Raw genomic sequence first — 14,628 nt, 5'->3', positions numbered from 1 at the left:
AGAACTGTGGTACCCGACTTGCACAGGGGTTCAAATAACGCGCTCTAAGGGCTTGGCTCTGAAGCCCACACGGTGCAAACTCTTTTCAAGGCACTTGGCCACGTGCTGGTGGCGTACCTCTGCAAAGTATGGCAATGTCTCTCTGTAGGAGGTCGTGCCACGGGAAACAGAAGTTACGTTCACACGTTTGCCCCTGAGCCTAATGGCAGAGGTAAAAGATTTGTCATTTCAGAGGCTTCTCCACGGAGTTTTTGCAGAGGTGTCTCCCTCTGACTTGTAGCTCCACAGAAGCACGGTCCTCAGGCCAAGGGCAGCTTGTGCTATCTCCACCCTCATACCATGAAGAATTTCCTAAGGAACGGGATCCCTTTGATGTCAGCTCTCGGAACCATGGTTTCCCCACAGTGCTCCTTTAGTGACCAGAAGCTGTCCCTCTTGTGGGACACATGAAGCGATTACTTTCGAAACTTCCGTACACAGACACTCTATCTCTTTGGTCTTTAGGAGCTGAGAGAAGCTAACAAAGTGGGCTCAAGTCCCACGGACGGAACGAGGCTCATGCCTCTCCACAGAGGGCATGTAGGAACGTGTTGCTCTGAGAGGAAATGCAGAAGTCCGTTATGGGCTAGAGGATAGAAACGTGATGCACACTACTAAAAATGCCTGCAGTGGTCCCATACTGAATGTGTCATCCACCAGGTGGTTTCAGCTACATAACCGAACCGCACGTATCGGTAACGGGCATGTGGCCCTGCGTCTGGCAGGGTGTGTGAAGCCACGTGTCTGGCAAAACCTTACTGGTGGCCTGGGAAATATATCGCCCTTATGGGAAATGGTTATGTGCCCTTCTAGCTAGGTGAAAGTTGTGTTACGCCCCTTGCCCTTTCTGGGTGTGGAGTTTTGCCGCGGAGTTCAAGACAAGGAGCCAATTATTTTGGAGACGTGGAAATAGCACTTTCGCAGAGCTGCCTTCCTGCTGCCCCGATCTCTGTGTTCCGTATTCGAAACGGGGTAATGAAGCCATGGGTGGAAAGCACGGCCAGGCTGGCCCCACACGGGATGTGCACGTGCAACTGACGAGCTAGAGGAGAGCAATGTGATACCCACAAATCTTTGGGAACGGCCAGCTCTCATCCAGCTTCGTCCAAGCAGGTTCTGAAAGGTTTGCCTTCCATTTCTCAACTCACCAACCACGATTTCGTTCTCACAGTGCTACGCTCTGCGTTTCTCAAGGTGATTTGGAATGACAGCCTTTCAGACTGCAGAGGAAGGGGGTTTCTAACAGGGGAAATGAGATGTGTAACTGACAGGCTAGATGAAGGAAATTTCCTATGCAGTTGTCATTCAGTGTCCTGGGAACAAGACCCAGGTCGGTAGAGTCACTAGTGTCTTTGTTCCCAGACATCATCTGGCACTGTGGGGCACCAGATCCCTTAAAACGCTTGGCTAACATAGAGTCATATAAAAAGAATAGCAGTAGCAATCAGGTTGACGCACATCACAAGGAAGATTTTCAGATTTCCAGTACCAGACCTGTGGAGACGGACGGGTCTGCAAGCGTTTCACCCAAGAGAGTTCCTTCAACACCAGCGGTCATTCCAAGTGCAGAGACGCTTGCGGTGAAGATTGCTGTGAGTGAGAAGCGTATCATTTGTACATGATTCGTGGAAGTGGATGTGGCAAATGGTGCTCAGATGGACGGGACGGGGAAGCTTTCCCACAACAAGTTGAAGGGTGCTGCTCCTACATGGAATTTGGGGATTTGTTCACTGCTGTGTGCAAGAAAGAAATCATGGGTTCCTGTTTGTTCCTTGAGTGTGGGAAGCCCTTACCGAGTGAGGCTTGAGGTGACCGGTGTTCACACAAACCGATTCCGATCACAGGAGGGAACATCGCAAACACTTCTTGGCACAGTGGCCGCGAGTCCATTGCAAAGGAGGCCTTTTCCGAGGCATGGGAAAAGAGTTGCCTCCCAGCTCAGAAAAGCTCATGACCAGGTGAGCTGGACTTAAGCACGGGTATACCATGTTGCTTTCCCAGCAGGAAACACATAGTCCCAGGTTCTAGAACATAGTGTAATCTATGCGAGAACTGTGGTACCCGGTTTGCTCGGGGGCTCCCATAAGTTGCGTTAAGGGCTCGGTTCTGAAGCCCATACGATGCAAGACTTTTAGGGGCGCTTGGCCACGTGCTGGTTGCCCACCTCTGCAAAGCATGATAATTACACTCTGTAAGGGTTCTTCCTACTGGGAACACAAATTTCGTTCACACTTTCGCCCCTGAGACCAGAGGCAGAAGCAAAAGCTGGATCATTTCAGAGGATTCTCCACCGAATTTTTGGAGAGGTGCCTGCCTTTGACTTGAAGCTCCACACAAGCTTGGACCTCAGGCCCAGGGCAGATGGTGGTGTCTCCACCCTCATACCATGAACCATCTCCGAAGGAACGGGATCCCTTTGATATCAGCTCTCGGAACCAAGGTCTCCCGAGAGTGCTCCTTTAGTAACCAGAAGCTATCCCTCATGTGGGACACATGAGGCGATTACTTTCGAACCTTCCAAACCCATACACTCTATCTCTTTGGTCTTTGGAAGCTGAGCGAAGCTAACCAAGTAGGTCAAGTCCCATGGGCGATAAGAGGCTCATGCCTCTCCACAGAGGTCATGATGAAATGTGTTGCTCCCAGAAGGAGTGCAGAAGTCCGTTATGGGCTATAGGAGAGAAACGTGATGCATGCTGATAGAAATCCCTGGAGTGCTCCCATACGGAAACTGTCATGCACTGGGTGGTTTCTACTACATAAGCGAACGGCATGTAGCGGTAACGGACATGTGCCCCTGCGCCTGGCAGTGTGTGTGAAGCCATGTGCTCAGCAACACCTTACTGATGGCCTGGCAAATGTGTCCCCCTTATGGGAAATGGGTATGTGCCCTTCCAGCTATGTGAAATGTAAGTTACACACTTAGCCCTTTCTGGATTTGGAGTTTTGCCATGAGGTCAAGACAAGGAGCCACTGATCTTGGAGACCCGGAAAGAGCAATTTCACAGAGATGCCTTAATGCTACCATGAGGTCTGTGTTTTATTCGAAATAGAATAAAAGAAGCCTTGGCCGGAGGTATGAGCAGGCTCGTCCCAGACGGGATGTGCACCTGCAACTGACGAGCTAGAGGAAAACAATTTGGTACCCACAATTCTTTCAGGATTGGCCAGTTCTCATCCAGCTTGCTCCAAGCAGGTTCTGAAAGGATTGCGCACCTTTTCTCAACACGCAAAGCACAAGTATGTGCAAACAGTGCTTCGTTCCGTGTTTCTCAAGCTGATATGGAATGACAGCCCTGCAGACTGCACTGGAAGGGAGTTTCTCACAGGGAAAAAGGGATGTGTACCTAACAGGCTAGATGAAGAAAATTTCCTATGCAGTTGTCCTTCAGTGTATTGGAAACAGGAGTGAGGTCGGGCCAGCACATAGTGTCTTTGGTCCCAGATATTGTCTGGCACTGTGGTGCATCGGCACCCTTAAAACACGTTGATAGCACAGAGCCTCATACAGAGGAGAGCAGGAGAAAACAGGTGGACACACATCACAAAGAAACCCTGCAGACTTCCGATACGAAGCCCAGTGGAGACGTTTCTGCAAGCGTTTCGCCCAAGAGGGTTCCTTCAACACTGGAGGTTATAACGAGGGCAGTGTCACCTGCGGTGAAGAGTGCTGTGAGTGCAAACGTATCATTTTACATGCTTCTTGGAATTGCAGTGTAGCAAAGGGTGCTCAGGTGGACGGGACGAGAAAGGCTTCCCAAAACAAGTTGCAGGGTGCTGCTCCTACATGGAATTCCGGGGTTAGTGTATTGCTGTGTGCGAGAAAGAAATCCTGGGTTGGTGTTTGTTCCTTGACTGCAGAAAGTCCGTGGAGTGAGGCTTAAGGTGACCTGTGTTCACACAGATCACTTCCGATCACAGGAGGGAACACTACAAACACTTCTTGCCACTGTGGCCTCAAGCCCACTGCAAAGGAGGCCTTTCCCCTGGTAAGGGAGACGAGTTGCTCCCCTGCTCAGAAATGCTCATGACTGAGGTTGGCTGGGCGGATGCATGGTATACCATGTGGCTTTCCCTGAAGGAACCACATACTCCTTGGTTCGAGAACATAGTGTCATCTATGCGAGAACTGTGGTACCCGACTTGCACAGGGGTTCAAATAACGCGCTCTAAGGGCTTGGCTCTGAAGCCCACACGGTGCAAACTCTTTTCAAGGCACTTGGCCACGTGCTGGTGGCGTACCTCTGCAAAGTATGGCAATGTCTCTCTGTAGGAGGTCGTGCCACGGGAAACAGAAGTTACGTTCACACGTTTGCCCCTGAGCCTAATGGCAGAGGTAAAAGATTTGTCATTTCAGAGGCTTCTCCACGGAGTTTTTGCAGAGGTGTCTCCCTCTGACTTGTAGCTCCACAGAAGCACGGTCCTCAGGCCAAGGGCAGCTTGTGCTATCTCCACCCTCATACCATGAAGAATTTCCTAAGGAACGGGATCCCTTTGATGTCAGCTCTCGGAACCATGGTTTCCCCACAGTGCTCCTTTAGTGACCAGAAGCTGTCCCTCTTGTGGGACACATGAAGCGATTACTTTCGAAACTTCCGTACACAGACACTCTATCTCTTTGGTCTTTAGGAGCTGAGAGAAGCTAACAAAGTGGGCTCAAGTCCCACGGACGGAACGAGGCTCATGCCTCTCCACAGAGGGCATGTAGGAACGTGTTGCTCTGAGAGGAAATGCAGAAGTCCGTTATGGGCTAGAGGATAGAAACGTGATGCACACTACTAAAAATGCCTGCAGTGGTCCCATACTGAATGTGTCATCCACCAGGTGGTTTCAGCTACATAACCGAACCGCACGTATCGGTAACGGGCATGTGGCCCTGCGTCTGGCAGGGTGTGTGAAGCCACGTGTCTGGCAAAACCTTACTGGTGGCCTGGGAAATATATCGCCCTTATGGGAAATGGTTATGTGCCCTTCTAGCTAGGTGAAAGTTGTGTTACGCCCCTTGCCCTTTCTGGGTGTGGAGTTTTGCCGCGGAGTTCAAGACAAGGAGCCAATTATTTTGGAGACGTGGAAATAGCACTTTCGCAGAGCTGCCTTCCTGCTGCCCCGATCTCTGTGTTCCGTATTCGAAACGGGGTAATGAAGCCATGGGTGGAAAGCACGGCCAGGCTGGCCCCACACGGGATGTGCACGTGCAACTGACGAGCTAGAGGAGAGCAATGTGATACCCACAAATCTTTGGGAACGGCCAGCTCTCATCCAGCTTCGTCCAAGCAGGTTCTGAAAGGTTTGCCTTCCATTTCTCAACTCACCAACCACGATTTCGTTCTCACAGTGCTACGCTCTGCGTTTCTCAAGGTGATTTGGAATGACAGCCTTTCAGACTGCAGAGGAAGGGGGTTTCTAACAGGGGAAATGAGATGTGTAACTGACAGGCTAGATGAAGGAAATTTCCTATGCAGTTGTCATTCAGTGTCCTGGGAACAAGACCCAGGTCGGTAGAGTCACTAGTGTCTTTGTTCCCAGACATCATCTGGCACTGTGGGGCACCAGATCCCTTAAAACGCTTGGCTAACATAGAGTCATATAAAAAGAATAGCAGTAGCAATCAGGTTGACGCACATCACAAGGAAGATTTTCAGATTTCCAGTACCAGACCTGTGGAGACGGACGGGTCTGCAAGCGTTTCACCCAAGAGAGTTCCTTCAACACCAGCGGTCATTCCAAGTGCAGAGACGCTTGCGGTGAAGATTGCTGTGAGTGAGAAGCGTATCATTTGTACATGATTCGTGGAAGTGGATGTGGCAAATGGTGCTCAGATGGACGGGACGGGGAAGCTTTCCCACAACAAGTTGAAGGGTGCTGCTCCTACATGGAATTTGGGGATTTGTTCACTGCTGTGTGCAAGAAAGAAATCCTGGGTTCCTGTTTGTTCCTTGAGTGTGGGAAGCCCTTACCGAGTGAGGCTTGAGGTGACCGGTGTTCACACAAACCGATTCCGATCACAGGAGGGAACATCGCAAACACTTCTTGGCACAGTGGCCGCGAGTCCATTGCAAAGGAGGCCTTTTCCGAGGCATGGGAAAAGAGTTGCCTCCCAGCTCAGAAAAGCTCATGACCAGGTGAGCTGGACTTAAGCACGGGTATACCATGTTGCTTTCCCAGCAGGAAACACATAGTCCCAGGTTCTAGAACATAGTGTAATCTATGCGAGAACTGTGGTACCCGGTTTGCTCGGGGGCTCCCATAAGTTGCGTTAAGGGCTCGGTTCTGAAGCCCATACGATGCAAGACTTTTAGGGGCGCTTGGCCACGTGCTGGTTGCCCACCTCTGCAAAGCATGATAATTACACTCTGTAAGGGTTCTTCCTACTGGGAACACAAATTTCGTTCACACTTTCGCCCCTGAGACCAGAGGCAGAAGCAAAAGCTGGATCATTTCAGAGGATTCTCCACCGAATTTTTGGAGAGGTGCCTGCCTTTGACTTGAAGCTCCACACAAGCTTGGACCTCAGGCCCAGGGCAGATGGTGGTGTCTCCACCCTCATACCATGAACCATCTCCGAAGGAACGGGATCCCTTTGATATCAGCTCTCGGAACCAAGGTCTCCCGAGAGTGCTCCTTTAGTAACCAGAAGCTATCCCTCATGTGGGACACATGAGGCGATTACTTTCGAACCTTCCAAACCCATACACTCTATCTCTTTGGTCTTTGGAAGCTGAGCGAAGCTAACCAAGTAGGTCAAGTCCCATGGGCGATAAGAGGCTCATGCCTCTCCACAGAGGTCATGATGAAATGTGTTGCTCCCAGAAGGAGTGCAGAAGTCCGTTATGGGCTATAGGAGAGAAACGTGATGCATGCTGATAGAAATCCCTGGAGTGCTCCCATACGGAAACTGTCATGCACTGGGTGGTTTCTACTACATAAGCGAACGGCATGTAGCGGTAACGGACATGTGCCCCTGCGCCTGGCAGTGTGTGTGAAGCCATGTGCTCAGCAACACCTTACTGATGGCCTGGCAAATGTGTCCCCCTTATGGGAAATGGGTATGTGCCCTTCCAGCTATGTGAAATGTAAGTTACACACTTAGCCCTTTCTGGATTTGGAGTTTTGCCATGAGGTCAAGACAAGGAGCCACTGATCTTGGAGACCCGGAAAGAGCAATTTCACAGAGATGCCTTAATGCTACCATGAGGTCTGTGTTCCATATTCGAAATAGAATAAAAGAAGCCTTGGCCGGAGGTATGAGCAGGCTCGTCCCAGACGGGATGTGCACCTGCAACTGACGAGCTAGAGGAAAACAATTTGGTACCCACAATTCTTTCAGGATTGGCCAGTTCTCATCCAGCTTGCTCCAAGCAGGTTCTGAAAGGATTGCGCACCTTTTCTCAACACGCAAAGCACAAGTGTGTGCAAACAGTGCTTCGTTCCGTGTTTCTCAAGCTGATATGGAATGACAGCCCTGCAGACTGCACTGGAAGGGAGTTTCTCACAGGGAAAAAGGGATGTGTACCTAACAGGCTAGATGAAGAAAATTTCCTATGCAGTTGTCCTTCAGTGTATTGGAAACAGGAGTGAGGTCGGGCCAGCACATAGTGTCTTTGGTCCCAGATATTGTCTGGCACTGTGGTGCATCGGCACCCTTAAAACACGTTGATAGCACAGAGCCTCATACAGAGGAGAGCAGGAGAAAACAGGTGGACACACATCACAAAGAAACCCTGCAGACTTCCGATACGAAGCCCAGTGGAGACGTTTCTGCAAGCGTTTCGCCCAAGAGGGTTCCTTCAACACTGGAGGTTATAACGAGGGCAGTGTCACCTGCGGTGAAGAGTGCTGTGAGTGCAAACGTATCATTTTACATGCTTCTTGGAATTGCAGTGTAGCAAAGGGTGCTCAGGTGGACGGGACGAGAAAGGCTTCCCAAAACAAGTTGCAGGGTGCTGCTCCTACATGGAATTCCGGGGTTAGTGTATTGCTGTGTGCGAGAAAGAAATCCTGGGTTGGTGTTTGTTCCTTGACTGCAGAAAGTCCGTGGAGTGAGGCTTAAGGTGACCTGTGTTCACACAGATCACTTCCGATCACAGGAGGGAACACTACAAACACTTCTTGCCACTGTGGCCTCAAGCCCACTGCAAAGGAGGCCTTTCCCCTGGTAAGGGAGACGAGTTGCTCCCCTGCTCAGAAATGCTCATGACTGAGGTTGGCTGGGCGGATGCATGGTATACCATGTGGCTTTCCCTGAAGGAACCACATACTCCTTGGTTCGAGAACATAGTGTCATCTATGCGAGAACTGTGGTACCCGACTTGCACAGGGGTTCAAATAACGCGCTCTAAGGGCTTGGCTCTGAAGCCCACACGGTGCAAACTCTTTTCAAGGCACTTGGCCACGTGCTGGTGGCGTACCTCTGCAAAGTATGGCAATGTCTCTCTGTAGGAGGTCGTGCCACGGGAAACAGAAGTTACGTTCACACGTTTGCCCCTGAGCCTAATGGCAGAGGTAAAAGATTTGTCATTTCAGAGGCTTCTCCACGGAGTTTTTGCAGAGGTGTCTCCCTCTGACTTGTAGCTCCACAGAAGCACGGTCCTCAGGCCAAGGGCAGCTTGTGCTATCTCCACCCTCATACCATGAAGAATTTCCTAAGGAACGGGATCCCTTTGATGTCAGCTCTCGGAACCATGGTTTCCCCACAGTGCTCCTTTAGTGACCAGAAGCTGTCCCTCTTGTGGGACACATGAAGCGATTACTTTCGAAACTTCCGTACACAGACACTCTATCTCTTTGGTCTTTAGGAGCTGAGAGAAGCTAACAAAGTGGGCTCAAGTCCCACGGACGGAACGAGGCTCATGCCTCTCCACAGAGGGCATGTAGGAACGTGTTGCTCTGAGAGGAAATGCAGAAGTCCGTTATGGGCTAGAGGATAGAAACGTGATGCACACTACTAAAAATGCCTGCAGTGGTCCCATACTGAATGTGTCATCCACCAGGTGGTTTCAGCTACATAACCGAACCGCACGTATCGGTAACGGGCATGTGGCCCTGCGTCTGGCAGGGTGTGTGAAGCCACGTGTCTGGCAAAACCTTACTGGTGGCCTGGGAAATATATCGCCCTTATGGGAAATGGTTATGTGCCCTTCTAGCTAGGTGAAAGTTGTGTTACGCCCCTTGCCCTTTCTGGGTGTGGAGTTTTGCCGCGGAGTTCAAGACAAGGAGCCAATTATTTTGGAGACGTGGAAATAGCACTTTCGCAGAGCTGCCTTCCTGCTGCCCCGATCTCTGTGTTCCGTATTCGAAACGGGGTAATGAAGCCATGGGCGGAAAGCACGGCCAGGCTGGCCCCACACGGGATGTGCACGTGCAACTGACGAGCTAGAGGAGAGCAATGTGATACCCACAAATCTTTGGGAACGGCCAGCTCTCATCCAGCTTCGTCCAAGCAGGTTCTGAAAGGTTTGCCTTCCATTTCTCAACTCACCAACCACGATTTCGTTCTCACAGTGCTACGCTCTGCGTTTCTCAAGGTGATTTGGAATGACAGCCTTTCAGACTGCAGAGGAAGGGGGTTTCTAACAGGGGAAATGAGATGTGTAACTGACAGGCTAGATGAAGGAAATTTCCTATGCAGTTGTCATTCAGTGTCCTGGGAACAAGACCCAGGTCGGTAGAGTCACTAGTGTCTTTGTTCCCAGACATCATCTGGCACTGTGGGGCACCAGATCCCTTAAAACGCTTGGCTAACATAGAGTCATATAAAAAGAATAGCAGTAGCAATCAGGTTGACGCACATCACAAGGAAGATTTTCAGATTTCCAGTACCAGACCTGTGGAGACGGACGGGTCTGCAAGCGTTTCACCCAAGAGAGTTCCTTCAACACCAGCGGTCATTCCAAGTGCAGAGACGCTTGCGGTGAAGATTGCTGTGAGTGAGAAGCGTATCATTTGTACATGATTCGTGGAAGTGGATGTGGCAAATGGTGCTCAGATGGACGGGACGGGGAAGCTTTCCCACAACAAGTTGAAGGGTGCTGCTCCTACATGGAATTTGGGGATTTGTTCACTGCTGTGTGCAAGAAAGAAATCCTGGGTTCCTGTTTGTTCCTTGAGTGTGGGAAGCCCTTACCGAGTGAGGCTTGAGGTGACCGGTGTTCACACAAACCGATTCCGATCACAGGAGGGAACATCGCAAACACTTCTTGGCACAGTGGCCGCGAGTCCATTGCAAAGGAGGCCTTTTCCGAGGCATGGGAAAAGAGTTGCCTCCCAGCTCAGAAAAGCTCATGACCAGGTGAGCTGGACTTAAGCACGGGTATACCATGTTGCTTTCCCAGCAGGAAACACATAGTCCCAGGTTCTAGAACATAGTGTAATCTATGCGAGAACTGTGGTACCCGGTTTGCTCGGGGGCTCCCATAAGTTGCGTTAAGGGCTCGGTTCTGAAGCCCATACGATGCAAGACTTTTAGGGGCGCTTGGCCACGTGCTGGTTGCCCACCTCTGCAAAGCATGATAATTACACTCTGTAAGGGTTCTTCCTACTGGGAACACAAATTTCGTTCACACTTTCGCCCCTGAGACCAGAGGCAGAAGCAAAAGCTGGATCATTTCAGAGGATTCTCCACCGAATTTTTGGAGAGGTGCCTGCCTTTGACTTGAAGCTCCACACAAGCTTGGACCTCAGGCCCAGGGCAGATGGTGGTGTCTCCACCCTCATACCATGAACCATCTCCGAAGGAACGGGATCCCTTTGATATCAGCTCTCGGAACCAAGGTCTCCCGAGAGTGCTCCTTTAGTAACCAGAAGCTATCCCTCATGTGGGACACATGAGGCGATTACTTTCGAACCTTCCAAACCCATACACTCTATCTCTTTGGTCTTTGGAAGCTGAGCGAAGCTAACCAAGTAGGTCAAGTCCCATGGGCGATAAGAGGCTCATGCCTCTCCACAGAGGTCATGATGAAATGTGTTGCTCCCAGAAGGAGTGCAGAAGTCCGTTATGGGCTATAGGAGAGAAACGTGATGCATGCTGATAGAAATCCCTGGAGTGCTCCCATACGGAAACTGTCATGCACTGGGTGGTTTCTACTACATAAGCGAACGGCATGTAGCGGTAACGGACATGTGCCCCTGCGCCTGGCAGTGTGTGTGAAGCCATGTGCTCAGCAACACCTTACTGATGGCCTGGCAAATGTGTCCCCCTTATGGGAAATGGGTATGTGCCCTTCCAGCTATGTGAAATGTAAGTTACACACTTAGCCCTTTCTGGATTTGGAGTTTTGCCATGAGGTCAAGACAAGGAGCCACTGATCTTGGAGACCCGGAAAGAGCAATTTCACAGAGATGCCTTAATGCTACCATGAGGTCTGTGTTCCATATTCGAAATAGAATAAAAGAAGCCTTGGCCGGAGGTATGAGCAGGCTCGTCCCAGACGGGATGTGCACCTGCAACTGACGAGCTAGAGGAAAACAATTTGGTACCCACAATTCTTTCAGGATTGGCCAGTTCTCATCCAGCTTGCTCCAAGCAGGTTCTGAAAGGATTGCGCACCTTTTCTCAACACGCAAAGCACAAGTGTGTGCAAACAGTGCTTCGTTCCGTGTTTCTCAAGCTGATATGGAATGACAGCCCTGCAGACTGCACTGGAAGGGAGTTTCTCACAGGGAAAAAGGGATGTGTACCTAACAGGCTAGATGAAGAAAATTTCCTATGCAGTTGTCCTTCAGTGTATTGGAAACAGGAGTGAGGTCGGGCCAGCACATAGTGTCTTTGGTCCCAGATATTGTCTGGCACTGTGGTGCATCGGCACCCTTAAAACACGTTGATAGCACAGAGCCTCATACAGAGGAGAGCAGGAGAAAACAGGTGGACACACATCACAAAGAAACCCTGCAGACTTCCGATACGAAGCCCAGTGGAGACGTTTCTGCAAGCGTTTCGCCCAAGAGGGTTCCTTCAACACTGGAGGTTATAACGAGGGCAGTGTCACCTGCGGTGAAGAGTGCTGTGAGTGCAAACGTATCATTTTACATGCTTCTTGGAATTGCAGTGTAGCAAAGGGTGCTCAGGTGGACGGGACGAGAAAGGCTTCCCAAAACAAGTTGCAGGGTGCTGCTCCTACATGGAATTCCGGGGTTAGTGTATTGCTGTGTGCGAGAAAGAAATCCTGGGTTGGTGTTTGTTCCTTGACTGCAGAAAGTCCGTGGAGTGAGGCTTAAGGTGACCTGTGTTCACACAGATCACTTCCGATCACAGGAGGGAACACTACAAACACTTCTTGCCACTGTGGCCTCAAGCCCACTGCAAAGGAGGCCTTTCCCCTGGTAAGGGAGACGAGTTGCTCCCCTGCTCAGAAATGCTCATGACTGAGGTTGGCTGGGCGGATGCATGGTATACCATGTGGCTTTCCCTGAAGGAACCACATACTCTTTGGTTCGAGAACATAGTGTCATCTATGCGAGAACTGTGGTACCCGACTTGCACAGGGGTTCAAATAACGCGCTCTAAGGGCTTGGCTCTGAAGCCCACACGGTGCAAACTCTTTTCAAGGCACTTGGCCACGTGCTGGTGGCGTACCTCTGCAAAGTATGGCAATGTCTCTCTGTAGGAGGTCGTGCCACGGGAAACAGAAGTTACGTTCACACGTTTGCCCCTGAGCCTAATGGCAGAGGTAAAAGATTTGTCATTTCAGAGGCTTCTCCACGGAGTTTTTGCAGAGGTGTCTCCCTCTGACTTGTAGCTCCACAGAAGCACGGTCCTCAGGCCAAGGGCAGCTTGTGCTATCTCCACCCTCATACCATGAAGAATTTCCTAAGGAACGGGATCCCTTTGATGTCAGCTCTCGGAACCATGGTTTCCCCACAGTGCTCCTTTAGTGACCAGAAGCTGTCCCTCTTGTGGGACACATGAAGCGATTACTTTCGAAACTTCCGTACACAGACACTCTATCTCTTTGGTCTTTAGGAGCTGAGAGAAGCTAACAAAGTGGGCTCAAGTCCCACGGACGGAACGAGGCTCATGCCTCTCCACAGAGGGCATGTAGGAACGTGTTGCTCTGAGAGGAAATGCAGAAGTCCGTTATGGGCTAGAGGATAGAAACGTGATGCACACTACTAAAAATGCCTGCAGTGGTCCCATACTGAATGTGTCATCCACCAGGTGGTTTCAGCTACATAACCGAACCGCACGTATCGGTAACGGGCATGTGGCCCTGCGTCTGGCAGGGTGTGTGAAGCCACGTGTCTGGCAAAACCTTACTGGTGGCCTGGGAAATATATCGCCCTTATGGGAAATGGTTATGTGCCCTTCTAGCTAGGTGAAAGTTGTGTTACGCCCCTTGCCCTTTCTGGGTGTGGAGTTTTGCCGCGGAGTTCAAGACAAGGAGCCAATTATTTTGGAGACGTGGAAATAGCACTTTCGCAGAGCTGCCTTCCTGCTGCCCCGATCTCTGTGTTCCGTATTCGAAACGGGGTAATGAAGCCCTGGGCGGAAAGCACGGCCAGGCTGGCCCCACACGGGATGTGCACGTGCAACTGACGAGCTAGAGGAGAGCAATGTGATACCCACAAATCTTTGAGAACGGCCAGCTCTCATCCAGCTTCGTCCAAGCAGGTTCTGAAAGGTTTGCCTTCCATTTCTCAACTCACCAACCACGATTTCGTTCTCACAGTGCTACGCTCTGCGTTTCTCAAGGTGATTTGGAATGACAGCCTTTCAGACTGCAGAGGAAGGGGGTTTCTAACAGGGGAAATGAGATGTGTAACTGACAGGCTAGATGAAGGAAATTTCCTATGCAGTTGTCATTCAGTGTCCTGGGAACAAGACCCAGGTCGGTAGAGTCACTAGTGTCTTTGTTCCCAGACATCATCTGGCACTGTGGGGCACCAGATCCCTTAAAACGCTTGGCTAACATAGAGTCATATAAAAAGAATAGCAGTAGCAATCAGGTTGACGCACATCACAAGGAAGATTTTCAGATTTCCAGTACCAGACCTGTGGAGACGGACGGGTCTGCAAGCGTTTCACCCAAGAGAGTTCCTTCAACACCAGCGGTCATTCCAAGTGCAGAGACGCTTGCGGTGAAGATTGCTGTGAGTGAGAAGCGTATCATTTGTACATGATTCGTGGAAGTGGATGTGGCAAATGGTGCTCAGATGGACGGGACGGGGAAGCTTTCCCACAACAAGTTGAAGGGTGCTGCTCCTACATGGAATTTGGGGATTTGTTCACTGCTGTGTGCAAGAAAGAAATCCTGGGTTCCTGTTTGTTCCTTGAGTGTGGGAAGCCCTTACCGAGTGAGGCTTGAGGTGACCGGTGTTCACACAAACCGATTCCGATCACAGGAGGGAACATCGCAAACACTTCTTGGCACAGTGGCCGCGAGTCCATTGCAAAGGAGGCCTTTTCCGAGGCATGGGAAAAGAGTTGCCTCCCAGCTCAGAAAAGCTCATGACCAGGTGAGCTGGACTTAAGCACGGGTATACCATGTTGCTTTCCCAGCAGGAAACACATAGTCCCAGGTTCTAGAACATAGTGTAATCTATGCGAGAACTGTGGTACCCGGTTTGCTCGGGGGCTCCCATAAGTTGCGT

Source organism: Balaenoptera acutorostrata, chromosome X (assembly GCF_949987535.1).
Source record: "Balaenoptera acutorostrata chromosome X, mBalAcu1.1, whole genome shotgun sequence".
NCBI lineage: Eukaryota > Metazoa > Chordata > Mammalia > Artiodactyla > Balaenopteridae > Balaenoptera > Balaenoptera acutorostrata.
The sequence above is the reverse complement of the archived record's forward strand: the minus strand, read 5'-3'. Positions refer to the sequence as shown.